Genomic DNA, 15,740 nt, shown 5'->3' with positions numbered 1-15,740 from the left:
AAAGGGGAAATAAAAGCTGCACTGTTGTACCTCTGCATGACGCTTGCGAACAGCACTGTCTGGACGTTGGCTGCTAGCTGTCCGATTTCCTCACAGTCAGGAGGCCAAGCTCAGGGATGTTCCACCCGCCCAGCTGTCTCACGGTCCAGGCCACATGCAATCTTGAAACTGTGGCTGCTCTATGTGACATTCGCACACCGTGATCAATCCCCCCGCCGCCCCCCCCTCTTCATCCAGCAGCTTGCACTCGGCACCACATCTGACAAAGTCAACAATTGCATAGGGAGCCGGGGCAGGCACGTTGTGCACAAACATCCCCTTCTTTCAGATTCAATAGCAAGACTGTTCCCTTTCTGTTGTTGCTTTCGTAACTGATATATTTCAAATAAAACTCTGGAGAGGCAGAGGTCAGAAAAAAAATTAAAAGGGCAGAATTCCATGATCCCAAAGTTGGAATTCTGACAAATAGGAGAAATTTGTCACTTCTGAAATAGTATGGGAGCTATCACACAGCCTTGCTTGACTCCAGTCTGGATTTTGAAAGCATCTGTTTTGGATCTCCCATTCGAGATAGTTGTAGTCTTATCATCATTGTGGTGAAGTTTCTTGGACATTCAAATCTTTGTAGCGCAATCCACAGAGCCTCGCGATTTACTGAGTCAATTGCTTTGGTCAGGTTGACGAAGGCAATGAAGAGTTCTTGGTAATAGAAGCTGAAAATACTCAATGGATCAGAGATGTCTTTTTATCCTCGACCAAGGATTCTCCCCACCCGACCCCACCATGGTTGACAGGGCCCTCGACCACATCCGCTACATTTCCAGAAATTCTGCTCTCCACTCCCCCACCCCTTTCCCTCCCTCCCAGAACCACGATAGGGTTCCCCTTGTCCTCACCTTCCACTCCACCAGCCTCTGCATTCAACTGATTACTTTCTACCAATTCCAGGGTGATGCCACCACCAAACCCCCTTTCAGCATTCCAAAGGGACCATTTCCTCCGTAATACCCTGGTCCATTCCTCACTCATCCCCAAACCCCCGTGCCCTTCCCTTGACACATTTCCATGCAAACACAGGAGATGTGACAACTTTTACCTCCTCTCTCCTCACCATCCAAAGCATCAAATATTCCTTCCAGATGAAGCAACAAGTTACATGTAGACGAGATGCAGATTGGGAGACCACTTTGCAGAACACCTCCATTCAGTTTTCAAGCACGACCCTGAGCTTTTGGTGGACTGTCATTTTAATTCTCCACATTGCCCTCACACCGGCATCTCTGTCCTTGGCCAGTTGCACTGTTCCAGTGAGGTTCAAAATAAGCTTGAGGAATAGCACCTCATCTTTTCACTTACAGCCTTCTGGACTCGACACTGAGTTCAAAAATTTTCAGGCCATAAATTCTGTCCCTCTCTCTCTTCCCCCTCCCACTAATTTTATTTCCTTTACTTTGCATGTTTCAGTTTTTCTTTTATTTTTGTTTTCAGACAGCTTTACAGCTGCTCACAGCATATCTTTTGTTCCTTTTCTTGCCCTATCACCATTCCCTTTGGCCCTGTAAGACTAACTCATCTGTCATTCAATCTCTCCTGCCTTCCACCCTATCACAGACCTTCCTTTGTCCTTGTCCCACCCACCCCTTGCTCAAATCCTACATCTCTCATCTTTCCCAGTTCTGATGAAAGGTCTTCTACCTGAAACATTGACTCTGTTTTTCTCTCCACAGATGCTGCCTGACGCACTGAGCATTTCCAGCATTTTTTCTTCTTTGTTTCAGGTTTCCAGCATCTGCAGTATTCTGCTTTTCGAAGAGTTAATGTTGTTGTTCTGGATAATTTTCTTCGACTTATCTGACAATAAATGTTGGAGGTACCTCGGGATGGTCTAAATCCACACTGTGTCTCTGGATCTTCCTCCTTCCTCTAAGTACTGTACACACAGTACTTAGAAGTTACATCTCCCACCAACACCAATGTACTTAAATCACATCTCTCCCAGTACAGCATTTACTTAGATGTCACATCTCCCTCCAGTATCACCAAGCTATACTATAGCCTGCCATGTTTAAATGCAAAAGCAAAAAATCTCCTTCCCCACCTGGAGCAAACAGATCTTCATTAGAATCTGCAACTCACTAGGAAGTGGACAGCAAATATCATTTGTTGACATGTCAAGTAAAAGTTCTTTTAATTTTGTTTCGAAAATAAATAAATGCTCAGGGAAAAACCTTTAAATCCAGAAATAATTTATCGCGAGATAAAAGAAATGGTATCTATCCATAAAAGGTTCTCCATTAAATAAAACACCTCCAAGATCTTTTGGATTACTTTTAGGTTCCAGTGCACACACTCAATTTGGAAGCAATCTGGAACATCTGCTTCAAATTTCATTCACACCTGCAAAGTGGCAATCTCACCAACCTGAAGAAAAGCAAAGCAGCATTTGTGGTAAGGCCTGCCCTTCCAGCCTGGCCTGTCTTCCTCCCTCTGTCCCAGCCCAACCCATCGCCTGCCAGTGAGTACAGCTGGAGGAAAGATCCCTAATTACCAGAAAGCCGAGTGGTTTATAATTACTGCCTAGCTCCAAGATACAAAAAAAACAAGCTCCTTAATCAAAACCATCTTGAAATATGATCAACTAAACTGCATACTGTGAACCTTTTAAGATAAAGTCTAGTTATAAAAGTTTACAAAGAATTGGGGGGGGTTGGTGGCTTGTGGAATAAGTTTCAAAATCTACAATAATTTTGGTCCCATTAGTTGTATCTATACAGCTGGTTCCCATCAGAACTAACTCAAAACACCAGTGCTGTTCCACCTGGTGTGTAAAATGTTATGTAAAAGTGTCGCTTATCCAGCTGTAAAATAACTCAATAAACCCTTCTCTAACTATGTCTGTCCACCCACTACCATTCACTTAGATTTTCCTTGCAGCACAACACATCAAAGACTTTCATGTTAATTGATGGAGCTGGCATGGTTAAGCGGAAAGTAGCCTAGATTCTCCATTTGGTATTACTTCAAAATCCTTTACCACCAGTAATGAAAATAAGTCCAACTGAAATAACTGGTCTGCAAAGGTTGTGAGAATAATATCATCTCCAAGTTGCACACCATCATTACCTGGATATGTATTGCCATTCCTTCTTCATCACTGATCAACAGCTTGGAGTTCCCTATTTAACTCCATTGAGGGAGGATTATCACCAGAAACAGTTCATGAGGGAGGCCACCATCATCATTTCAGAGTGGTTTGGATATGGACAATAAATACAGCCTTGCCAGCAATGCCCACACCCCAAGAACAAATGACAAACAGTCTAGTCTGTCTTGCAGGCCCAAGGGAAGGACTGGTGGGGTGTTGAGAGATTGGCAGGGTGCTAATGACAAGCCTAACCAGTCTGGGCTGACAGGTCTGAAGGTTTGACTTCTAGAAAGCTTGCGTTCACCCATTCTCTCCAGTTTGTTTGCCTGACTGCTGCATATGCACATGAAAGACTGTGTGCTCCTGTATTTATATGCAGGTGTAGGGACATACCGTATGCATGTGCGCAGGAACAATAAACAAGATTTTAATATGGCATCCAACTAGTTTAACATCTTCAAAAGCTAAGTCTAGCCTTTACTCTCAAGATCACAAGATAATTACAGATTTGGAAAGCCATTCATTTAATTCATCCATCCAAAGAGATCCTGACATCAAATTGTTTCTTAAATGATTCTGGGGCTTTTGCCTCTACTACTCCAACTAGACATTAATTCACACATTGATCACTCTTTTTGTAACAAAGAACTTCTTGATATCAGTCCTAAAATTACCACTTCCTGTTTTTATACCTAAAATTAACATTTATGGGTTTAAACCAAGTAATATCTCTGGTAAACTTTGTTTATATCCTTAAAAATCATAGCACTACAAGATCACTCATCAGATGTCTACTTGCAAAGCTGAAAAGTTGCAGTCTATCCCACCTTGTCTTATAACTCAGACTCCCCTCCTCTACAATGCTTAAATTACTTGCCCATGTCTTGGCAACTAGGAGAGATACTATCTGACCAGATCCCCAAACAGTATGATTATCTCCTCTAACACATTCTACTGTTTGGGCTATGTATAGGGAGATATTGAGGTTTGAGAGAGGCTACAATGCGGTTTCATTGGGATGCTGCCTGGTATGAGGAAATGCAAATATAAAAGATGATTTGAAAAATTGAGGCTTTTTTCATTACAACACTTTTTTCATTACAAGATGACATGTTTTCCCTGGTTGGGTCAAGAATGCAGGAGATTTAAATCAATAGACAGAAGAAACTTCTCAACACAAAGTTGTGAGACTGTGATTATCACTTCCCCGAATTGAGATGGAGGTAAATACATCAACATTCAAGATTAGGAGATAGGTTAATGAAGGAAAAGGGGGATCAGGCTTTTCAAATGTGATAGACTAAATCTCACACTGAGTATAAATGCTGGCAGACTGAACCAGTTTTATATTGTGACTTCAATGCATTTTTATACAGTTCAACATCCTTTTTTAAAAATTCTTTCATGGAATATGGGCATCACTGGCAGGGCCAACATTTGTTGCCCATCCCTAATTGCCCTTTCTCTGTGGCTTGCTAGGCCTTTCAAAGGGCAGTTAAGAGTCAACCACATTGCTGTGGAGTCACATGTAGGCCAGACCAGGTAAGGATGGCAGGTTTCCACCCAGAATTACACTGGCAAACTGTGTCCCAACATCCTTTTCTCCAAATTCTTCCATGGCCTTCAATTCCACGCCCCACCCACCACCTTCTAAAAGCTTTTGTTCCAGTTATTATTCCTTTATGCGTTGCATATTTTTATCTTCAAAAGCCATTTTAAAGCTTTGCTGTTCCAGCTGCACCTTCAATCTCCTCTCACCTCCCTGTTAATTTCTTTGTTTGTTGCTTCATATCTCCTCTCCTCTCTCTCCCACTTAAAAATGGTAATTTAGCTGAAAACCACTATGCTGTGATCATAAACAGTAACTGAACTTTAATCTTTCTCCCAAGCCTTGACCAGAGGTACTGAAGTTGATCATTGGCCTGAACTAGGCCCCCAACTCTGGCCAGAGCGGTTAACTCAACACAAAGCAGATCAATTTGGGACGTTCCAACTACAGGGTTCCTACAAATCCTACAACTTGTGTTTACATAGTTTTTTGGAAAAATAAATATGCCAAGGCACATCATTGTATGTCTCTGGGAAAGGATTCCAAGTCAGGATAGGAAGACTGTAAAAGGTTGGTCAAAACATAAAAGGAGTTTGAGAGTTGAGAGCAAGGGAAGGAATTCCAAAGTATAGCACACAAGTCACTGAAAGTTCTTCCAACAATCAAGGAATGAAGGGAGATGGGAATGCACAAAAGGTTGGCCAGTTTGGATTCCGCCAGGGTCACTCAGCTTCTGACCTCATTACAGCCTTGGTTCAAACATGGACAAAAGAGCTGAACTCCTGAGGTGAGGTGAGAGTAACTACCCTTGATATCAACATACAAACATACAAATTAGGAGCAGGAGTGGGCCACTCAGCCCCTCGAGCCTGTCCACCTTTCAATAAGATCATGGCTGATCTGCATGTAACCTCAATCCCACCTGCCTGCCCCCAATAACGTTTCACCTCCTTGTTAATTCTACAACTTGTGTTTACATAGATTCTTGATTAACAAAAAACTATCTAGCTTTGCCTTAAAAATATTCAAAGCGTCTGCTTCCACTGCCTTTTGGAGGAAGAGAGTTCCAAAGGCTCTCAACCCTCAAGTGAAAAAAATTCTGATCTCGGTTTTAAATAAGCAACCCCTTATTTTTAAAAGGGTGACCCCTAGTTCTAGATTCTCCCACAAGAGGAAAATTCCTCTCCACATCCACCCTGTCTAGGCCCCTCAGAATCTTAAGCCGTTTCTTACTCTCCTAAATTCCAGGGGACACAAGCCTAACCTGTCTAGCCTTTCTCATAAGGCAACCTGTCCATTCCTGGTATTAGTCTAGTAAACCTTCTCTGAACTACTTCTAACGCATTTATGTCTTTCTTTATATAAGGAGACCAGTACTGTACACAATACTCCAGATGTGGTCTCACCAATGCCCTGTACAACTGAAGCATAACCTCCCTACTTTTGTAATCAATTCCCCTCACAATAAGTGATAACATTTAAATGATAAAGGAAGATGCTTATGGTTGTTGGTCAATCATCTCAGTTCCAGGACATCACTGCATCACCGCAATATTCACACCCTCCACCACCAATGCACGGTTGCAGTGTGTGCCATCCACAAGGTGCACTGTAGCAACTCACCAAGGTGCATTTGACAGCATTTTCCTGCGAGCCCTACCACCTAAAGGGCAAGGGCAGCAGGTGCATGGAAACACCACCACCTGCAGGTTTCTTCTCAAGCCACTCACCATTCAGACTTGGAACTAAATCTTCACTGTCACTGGGTCAAAATCCTGGAACTCCTGCCCTAACTGCACTGTGGGTGTACCTACACCACATGGACTGCAACGGTTCAAGGTGGCAGCTCACCACCACCTTCTCGAGGGCAAAGAGGGATGGGCCTAAGCGACACCCACATCCTGTGAAAGAATGCGAAAGTAAACAAAAAATGTAAGGATGCTTTTCAGCGTGATGAGGATGTGAGATCCCTACCACCTAAGAGCTCTTTATAAATGCAATTTTGTTCTCTTTCTTTGTTTTCCAAATGCACTAAACATCTTCCCTGTATTAACTTTATCCTTTCATGGGATGCAGGTGTTGCTGGCAAGGCCAGCATTTGTTACCCATCCCTAATTGCCATTGATCTGAGTGCTTGCTATGCCATAGCATTGCTGTGGGTCTGGAGTCACGTGCAGTGCAGGCCAGACCAGACCAGACGAGGTAAGGATGGCCAAATTCCTTCCCTAAAGGGGATTAGTGAAGCAGATGGGTTTTTACAACAGTTGATGAAAGCTTCATTGTTGCCATTACGGAGACTAGCTTTCAATTCCAGCTGCTGTGGTGGGATTTGAACCCATGTCCCCACAGCATTAACCTGGGCCTCTGGATTACTAGTCCAGTAACATTACCACTCTGCTGCCATCTCCCCTACTCTCTTCTATCTGCCTGCTGCAGACTACAAACTTTTGAAACAAGCCTAATGCCTCCTAATTGCTATTCCCTGGTTGCCTTATCTAACTGTAAAGAGGTTTCCTTGGATTTTCATTAATTTTAAATATCATTGCGATGCTAATTTTTAAGCAACACCTTACGGCATTGTGAAACAATCTGGAGCTTGTACTTCTGTAGATGTGACAATTCCAGTGTCTCGGTGGATTAGTTGTTTCCTGTGTTTGCTAGATGTTGATTTAAGTTGCTGTGCAGTAAGACATTCAGCAGGCTGATTTTCAAGAAACGCAAGGATTGAAGAGAATTTGAGGGTCCATTAGTGAAATTTTAATTTTTACAAAAAAGAATTAAATATTTATTTTGATTAATTGCATGAGAATTGCTCCTACTGTATTTTTATCCACAGTGTTATTTTGAAAGGCAGAATTTCAATTATACATTTTTTTGAAGGAAAGCTATATTTTTAACTTCCACAAAAAGATCCTTGATCATCTCAATACTCCGCAGTTCTTGTTGTTAAGTCACTTCCTGGCTTCCCCTCATTCTTCCTCTGCAACCTCCTTTTTTTAAATTCATTTTTGTTTGCGGGATGCGGGCTTCGCTGGCGAGGCCAACATTTATTGTCCATCCCTAATTGCCCTAGAGTAGGTGGGAATGAGCTGCCTTCTTGAACCGCTGCAGTCCCTGTGGTGTAGATACACCCACAGTGCTATTAGGGAGGGAGTTCCAGGATTTTGACCCATTGACAGTGAAGGAATGGTGATATAACTCCAAGTCAGGATAGTGGCTTGGAGGGGAACTTCCAGGTGGTGTTCCCATGTATCTGCTGCCCTTAACCTTCTAAATGGTAGCAGTTGTAGGTTTGGAAGGTGCTGTCTAAGGAGCCTTGGTGAGTTCTGCAGTGCATCTTGTAGATGGTACACACTGCTGCCACTGTACATAGGTGGTGGAGGGAGTGAATGTTTGTGGAAGGGCTGCTTTGTCCAGGATGGTGTCAAGCTTGAGTGCCATGGGAGCTGCACTCATACAGGCAAATGGGCAGTATTCCATCACACTCCTGACATGTGCCTTGTAGAAGGTGGACAGGCTTTGGGGAGTCAGGAGGCGAGTTACTCGTCACACGACACCTAGCCTCTGACCTACTCTTATAGCCACAGTATTTATAAGGCTGGTCCAGTTCAATTTCTGGCCAATAGCAACCCATGTTGATAGTGGAGGATTCAGCGATGGTAATGCCACTGAATGTCATGGGGTTACAGTTGGATTCTCTCTTGCTGGAGATGGTCATAGCCTGACACTTGAGGAGCAAATGTTACTTGCCACTTGTCAACCCAAGCCTGGATATTACTCAGGTCTTGCTGCATTTGGACACGGACTGTTTCAGTATCTGAGTCGTCATGAATGGTGCTGAACATTGTGCAATCATCAGTGAAAATCCCCACTTCTGACCTTATGATGGAAGGTCATTGATGAAGCAGCTGAAGATGGTTGGGCCTAGGGCACTACCTTGAGGAACACCTGCAGTGATGTCCTGGGACTGAGATGATTGCCCCCAACAACCATAACCATCTTCCTTCGTGCTAAGTATGACTCCAACCAGTAGGGAGCTTTCCCTGTGATTCCCATTGACTCTAATTTTGCTAGGGTTCCTCGATGTCAGGGGCAGTAACTCTCACTTCACCTCTGGAATTCAACTCTTTTGTCCATGTTTGGACCAAGGCTGTAATGAGGTCAGGAGCTGAGTGGCCCTGGCGGAATCTAAACTGAATGTCAGTGAGTAGGTAATTTCTGCGTAAATGCCACTTGATAGCACTGTCGATCACTTTGCTGATGAATGAGTGATGATTGATGAGGCAGTAATTGGCCGGGCTGGATTTGTCCTGCTTTTTGTGGACAGGACATATCTGACAATTTTACATTTTGCCGGGTAAGTGCCAGTATAGTAGCTGTACTGGAACTGCTTGGCTAGGGACGTGGCAAGCTCTGGAGCACAAGTCTTTAGTACTATTGCCAGAATGTTTTCAAGGCCCATAGCCTTTGTAGTATCCAGTGCCTTCAGCTGTTTTTTGATAACATGTGGAGTAAATCGAATTGGCTGAAGACTGGTGTCTGTGATGCTGGGTACCTGAGGAAGAAGTCAAGAAGGATCATCCACTTGGCACTTCTGGCTGAAGAAGGACCCCAAACAAAGTACATTCTGTGCCCTTGCTACCCTCAGTGCTTCTTCCAATTGGTGTTCAACATAGTTAGTAATGAGGACTCTGCCGGGCTGGGTCCTCGGGTGCCTTGGTTGATGCTGGGCTATCCGTCCAGTTTCATTCCTTTTTAACTTTGTAGCAGTTTGATATAGCTGAGTGGCTAGGCCATTTCAGAGGGCATTTAAACATCAACCACATTGCTGTGGGTTTGGACGACAGCTATCCCTCCTTAAAGGACATAAGTGAACTAGATGGGGTTTTACGACAATCGACAATAGTTTCATGGTCACCATTACTAAGACTAGGTTTTAATTCCAGATTTATTATTTGAATTTAAATTCCAACAGCTACCATGGTGGGATTTGAACTCGTGTCCCCAGAGAGTTAGCCTGGTTGTCTGGATTATTCATCTAGTGACATTATCATTACACCACCACCTCCGTACAATCAATGGGGTACTTCCGTAACATGGACAGTGTTATTATGAACACATACGTACATACGAACATAGGAATTAGCTGCAGGAGTAGGCCACTCGGCCCGTTAAACCTGCTGCGCCATTCAGTAAATTCATGGCTGATCTGGTTGTAATCTCAACTCCACATTCCTACCTACCCATGATAACCTTTCGCCCCCTTGCTTATCAAGAATCTATCTAGCTCTGCCTCAAAAATATTCAAAGACTCTGCTTTTGAAGAAGAGAGTTCCAAAGACTCAGGACCCTCAGAAAAAACCCTCTTCATCTGTATCTTAAATGGATGACCTCCTATTTTGAAACAGTGGCCTCTAGTTCTAGATTCTCCCACACCCTTTCCACATGCATGCTGTCAGAATCTTATGTGTTTCAATCAAGTCGCCTCTTACTCTTCTAAACTCTAGCCTCTCCAATCTTCCCTCTTAAGACAACCTGTCTATTCCAGGTACTAGTCTAGTAAAGCTTCTCTGAACTGCTTCCAATGCATTTACATCCTTCCTTAAATAAAAAGACCAATACTGTACATAATGCTCCAGATGTGGTCTCACCAATGCTCTGTATAACTGAAGCATAACATCTCTACTTTTGTATTCAATCCCCCTTGTAATAACTGATAACATTCTGCTGGCTTTCCTTATTACTTGCTATACCTGCATACTAACGATTTGTGCTTCATGCACTAAGACACCCAGATCCATCTGCATCTCCGAGCTCTGCAATCTCTCACCATTTAGATAATATGCTTCTCTTTTATTCTTCCTGCCAAAATGGACAATTTCACATTTTCCCACATTATACTCCATTTGCCAGATCTTTTGCTCACTTACTTAACCTATCTATATCCCCTTGCAGCATCCTTATGTTCTCTTTGCAACTTCTTTCCTACCTATCTTCTATTCATCAGTAAATTTAGCAACCATCCCTTCATCCAAGTCATTTGTATGAACTGTAAAAAGTTGAGACCCCAGCAATGATCCCAGTGGCACACCACTTGTTACATCTCACCTTGGCTCAGTTGGTAGCATTCATGCCTTTATCAGTTGGAAACGTTCAGAGGAACTTCAGAGCAGACTTCCCTTTCCTGTAGTATTCCAAATTAAGAATGCTGTCCAAGGCCCTTTGCCCCCTTATTTGAGAGGTTAATGCAGAGGAACAATACAGCCAAAAAATGTCTTTTCCATTTGTGCACAGCCAGAAATTTAAAAACATAAAATGCAGTAGAACATAAGAATCCAACAACAAGTTCCTAAATTTTCAGAACACATGCATATTTTTACCTCAGTGCCCACTCCTATTATTGCAGCCATATTGAGGGGTCACTACAAAACTCGTCCGAAACTGACCTAAAAGCAGAAAATTGTTATTGTATTAAAGGATCCTTTTTAATGTAACATGTCTGTACTCAGAATGAGACCCTGACAAACAGCAAATTTCTCCCCTGTGGAACACGGTTCAACAAGCACAGGACAGCTGTTCTCAGCCTTTCAACTAAAACTTTAGCACCATTTCGAGCTTAGTTCCAAGCTCCTAAACAGTGAGGTGCCATTGCAGTTAATTATCCGGACATTAAGGAATCTCACAGCCTTCACTAATTAACAGCTGCCAAATTTCACAAACATCAATTTAACAGAGCATTAAGTTCTCTTCCCTGCCACCCAGTCTCAGCAGTCTGAGTTGTTGCCTAACATCAGTGTCTAAAGTTCAAAAATATTTTGTTCACTGAGTCCCTGACAATGTTTCCGACATACACACCTGCTTGTTCACAATTCTGAAGATCCACATAACATTAACCAAGTCATTTTTTAAGCAACGGGGCTGGGGTGGAGATAGACTGAACTGCTAATTCTCTACGTTGATGCTTCACTGCTTTAAGCCTCAGATCTATGCTTACAATGAAGGATAATGGGTGCCAGTGGCTTATGAGGTAGTATCCCACTCCCAGTCACTGCCATATGTGACTCTTGTGGAAAAGAGTGTATCTATAGGGGCTGTCCATGGGCAGGGTCTGGCTCAGCTGTGATGCCCCCACAGTTGAACAGCATGCCAATACACTCAGGTTCATAGCTGAAGAATGTCACTCAGGAGGCCCCACCTCCAAGAAAGGAGGAAAGAAAAATGGAGAAACGGAAGAACAAATGTCGAATATCCACCACGCCCCCCCAACCAAGTTGGAAAACACACCAAATACTTATTCCCTTGTAAAGGCAGATGTTGTACCGACTTCAAGAGGGACTGAAAGCTCTTTTCAAGGCTTGTACCTATGATATTATTCAATCAACTAAAGCATCCATTCATAAATTGGTTGCCAATGGATAGTTGCTGACCTGATTTGTAAAAGAACGAGTTTTAGTCTTTTGTAGGTAGCACTATCCTCATGCCCTCAATTGTTTATGCGACAGCTATCACTGCTGCCAGAGATAACAGGCCTGGTTGGATTGCTGCCAGCCAAGCTCCAATAGACAAGTTGAGGCCAGGAGGCTTCCGGGGATTTGGTTTGGGGGGGGATGGATAAGCAAGAGTAGAACATCCTCACAGATACAAACAGCTTCAAAAAGGCTCTTGTAGGTTTCCATATGTAATGTCATTCAGCTAAGACGTTAAACCAAGACTCTACCTGCTCTCTCAGATAGGGGTATTAGATCTCATGACACGATATCATAACAGCGTAAGGAGTAGTATACTATACAGCCCTTCAAACCTGTTTTAGCGCTCCATATGATCATGGCTGACCGACCCCTAATGCCACTTTCCCTCCCGTTCCCCATATCCCTCAATTCCCTGACACCCCGAAAATCTGTCCATTTCAGCCTTAAATATGGTCAACAATGGAACTTCCACAACGTTCTAGGGTAGACAATTCCAAAAAAGATTCACAATCCTTTGAGTGAAGAAATTTCCCCCTCATCTCAGTTCTAAATGAGCAAACCCTTATCCTCAGACATGTTCTAGATTCGCCTGCCAGGGGAAACAACCTCCCAGTATCTACCTAGTCAATTCCTTTAAAGGCTTCTATGTTTCAATGAGATCACCTCTCATTCTTCTGAACTCCAAAGAGTATATGCCCAATTTACTCAGCCTCTCACCAAAGGACAATGTTGTCATTCCAGGAATCCATTTAGTGAATCTCCGCTGTACTGTCTCCAATGCAAATATAACGTTCCTTACACATGGAGACCAAAACGGCACAGTTTTCCAGGTAGAATCTCACCAAAGTTCTATTCAATCGTAGCAAGACTTCCTGATCCTTTCACTCCAATCTCCTGGTAATAAAAGCTAACATGTCATTTGCCTTCCTAATTGCTTGCTGTACCTACATGCTAACTTTGTGTTGCTTGTAGCAGTACACCTGAGTCTCTGTGAACATCAACATTTAGAAATATCACACCTTTTCAAGATATTCTATTTTTCTATCTGCATCATCAAAAGTTCTAACCTCACATGGCCCCACATTATACTCTATTTGCCACATTATTGCACTAACCAGGAGCATTTCTGCCAAATCAAGGATGATGTACCAGAGGGCAGTCTCCACCCATGAGACAATATCCCAGCAGAAATCATCTTCAGCTCCATCCATGTCAGAATCATCGACTAAAACCTGCAGCAATATCAGAATTAGAGGCATATTCTTTGAAATAGCCATTAGTTAAGGGTTAAAACTGTACATGACTTGCATTGAAACAGTCTTTAACAAAAGGCAATTGCTAGAACCATTACTAAGGAGGCTATAGCAGGATATTTAGAACATCATAATGGGATCAGGCAGAGTTAACGTGGTTTTTTGAAAGGGAAATCATGATTGACTAATTTATTACAGTTATTTGAGAAAGTATCAAGCAAGTGGATAAAGGGAAACCTGTAGATGTGGTGTACTTGGATTTCAAAAAGGCATTTGACAAGGTGCCACATCAAAGGTTACTGCACAAGATAAGAGCTCATGGTTTAGGGGGCAACATATTAGCATGGATAAAGAATTGGTTAGCTAACAGGAAACAAAGAGTAGGGATAAAAGGGTCTTTTTGGGGTTGGCAAGCTGTAACTAGTGAGGTGACACAGGGGCCAGTGCTGGGGCCTCAGCCATTTACAAACTATATCAATGACTTGGATGAAAGGACCAAACATATGGTGACTAAATTTGCCAATGACACCAAGATAGGAAGTAAAGAGTCTACAAAGGGATACAGTTAGATTAAATGAGTGGGTGTTAAGGCACAGCTGGTGGTAAATGCTGAGTTATTCAAATCCCAAAGGAAAACTTGAAACAACTGCCACAACTTGTTCTGCAATTTGTATAGATTTGGAGATGTGTGCCCTGAATTCAGTAGTAATAAGATCAAGTCTAACAGATTTTTACAAAACTAGATTAAACATTTATTAATAGAAGAAATGACTTTAAATACAGACATAGATCTATAAATTACTACTATGATAACTTTTAAATCCCCTAATCTACTCCCAGTTACACTTTCATTAAGGCAACAGTAAAACACACAGATTTTAAAAGCCCCAGGCAAAGAAACATGATACCCTGAACAAATCAACTTCCAAGTCAGTTTTCTTAACTTCAGTCCTTTGAAGACAGCAGCTTGGGGTATAGATGCTGAAGGCTTTTTCACACACTTGTAAGATCTTAAAAATGCCTTCCCTTCCCCACAGCCTTTGCTCCTTCTTTATACATATCTTTCTCTTTGAATTCAAATACCCATTGTTTCACTATGTCTTTGGGCTTAATCTCCCTGATAATAAAACTTAGTGCTATGAGAGGATTTTATCAGTAATCTTTGGGAAAAATAAACACAGTTTCTAAACTTCTCCTGACTAGGTAACATATTTCACCCCTCCTTTGAAAATAATCTAGTCTGGTTTATTTCAAAATGCAAATGTTCCCTTGACACCTATGTTTCTAAACTTCCCCATGTTTATCTAATTAACGTTTCAAACCTAACCTCTCCTCTTAGATCAAAGCACCCAGACTAGCTGCCTCAAATTCAATTAAATCTCACTCTCTCTCACACACACACACACACACAGACACACACACACACACACACACACACACACACACACACACACACACACACACACACACACACACACACACACACACACACACACACACACACACACACACACACACACACACACACACACACACATATCCCACTATTACTAAAATTTACAATAAATTCCAATAACATTGAGAATTATTATATCTTCTTGACAGTGGGCAAAAATTTGGCAGATGGAGTACAAAGTGGGAAAGTAAGAACTTCTCCATTTTGGCAGGAAAAATAGAAAAGCTGTATACTATTTAACGAGAGAGATTGCAGAACTCGGTGGTGCAGAAAGATCTGGGTGACCTGGTACATGAATCACAAAAAGTTAGCATACAGGTACAGCAAGTGGTTAGGAAGGCAAATGGAATGTTGGTGTTTATTGCAAGGGAAATGGAATATTAGAGTAGGGAACAGGGCCATGGTGAGATCACATCTGGGAGTGCTGTGTACAGTTTTGGGCTCCTTATTTGAAAAAGGATCAAATTGTGTTAGCAGTTCAGAGAACTGAAGGCCTTATCTTATGAAGAAAGGTTGAACAGATTGGGCCTATACCTATTTGAGTTTGGAAGAATGACAGGTGATCTTATTGAAACAAGATCCTGAAGGGACTTAATAGGATACTGAGAGGATGTTTCCTCTTGTGGGGAGACTAGAACTAAGGGACACAGTTTAAGGAAAAGAGGTCTCCCTCTTATGACGGGGTGGGGGGGAAACACTTTTTTTTCTCTCAGAGTTGTTAGTCCGTCAAATTCTCTTCCCCAGAAGGTAATGGAAGCTGGGACATTGATTTTATCCAAGGCTGAGTTAGACCGATTTTTCTTGGACAAGGGAGTCAAAGGTCATGGGGTGGTTGGGGGGGGTGGTGTACGCAAATCAGACAGGAGAC

The 15,740-nt window shown here is 42.4% G+C and overlaps 1 protein-coding gene across 6 annotated transcripts in view; it reads right to left on the bottom strand.

The window, feature by feature from the left end:
• The window catches only part of disp1 (dispatched homolog 1 (Drosophila)), a 423,869-nt gene that overhangs the window by 303,580 nt on the left and 104,549 nt on the right, over window positions 1-15,740 (bottom strand). The window contains exon 1 of one of the 6 annotated variants that reach the window (XM_041188534.1): window positions 31-106. The exons of 4 other annotated variants lie outside the window; for them this stretch is intronic. The gene's annotated coding sequence lies outside the window, so the exon portion shown is untranslated. Of the gene's footprint in view, window positions 1-30; window positions 107-15,740 lie in introns of those variants that run through there. One more of the 6 variants, XM_041188536.1, reaches the window with a different exon arrangement.

This window comes from Carcharodon carcharias, chromosome 5 (assembly GCF_017639515.1).
Source record: "Carcharodon carcharias isolate sCarCar2 chromosome 5, sCarCar2.pri, whole genome shotgun sequence".
NCBI lineage: Eukaryota > Metazoa > Chordata > Chondrichthyes > Lamniformes > Lamnidae > Carcharodon > Carcharodon carcharias.
Note: the sequence above shows the minus strand (reverse complement) of the source record. Positions and strands in the feature narration are given on the sequence as shown.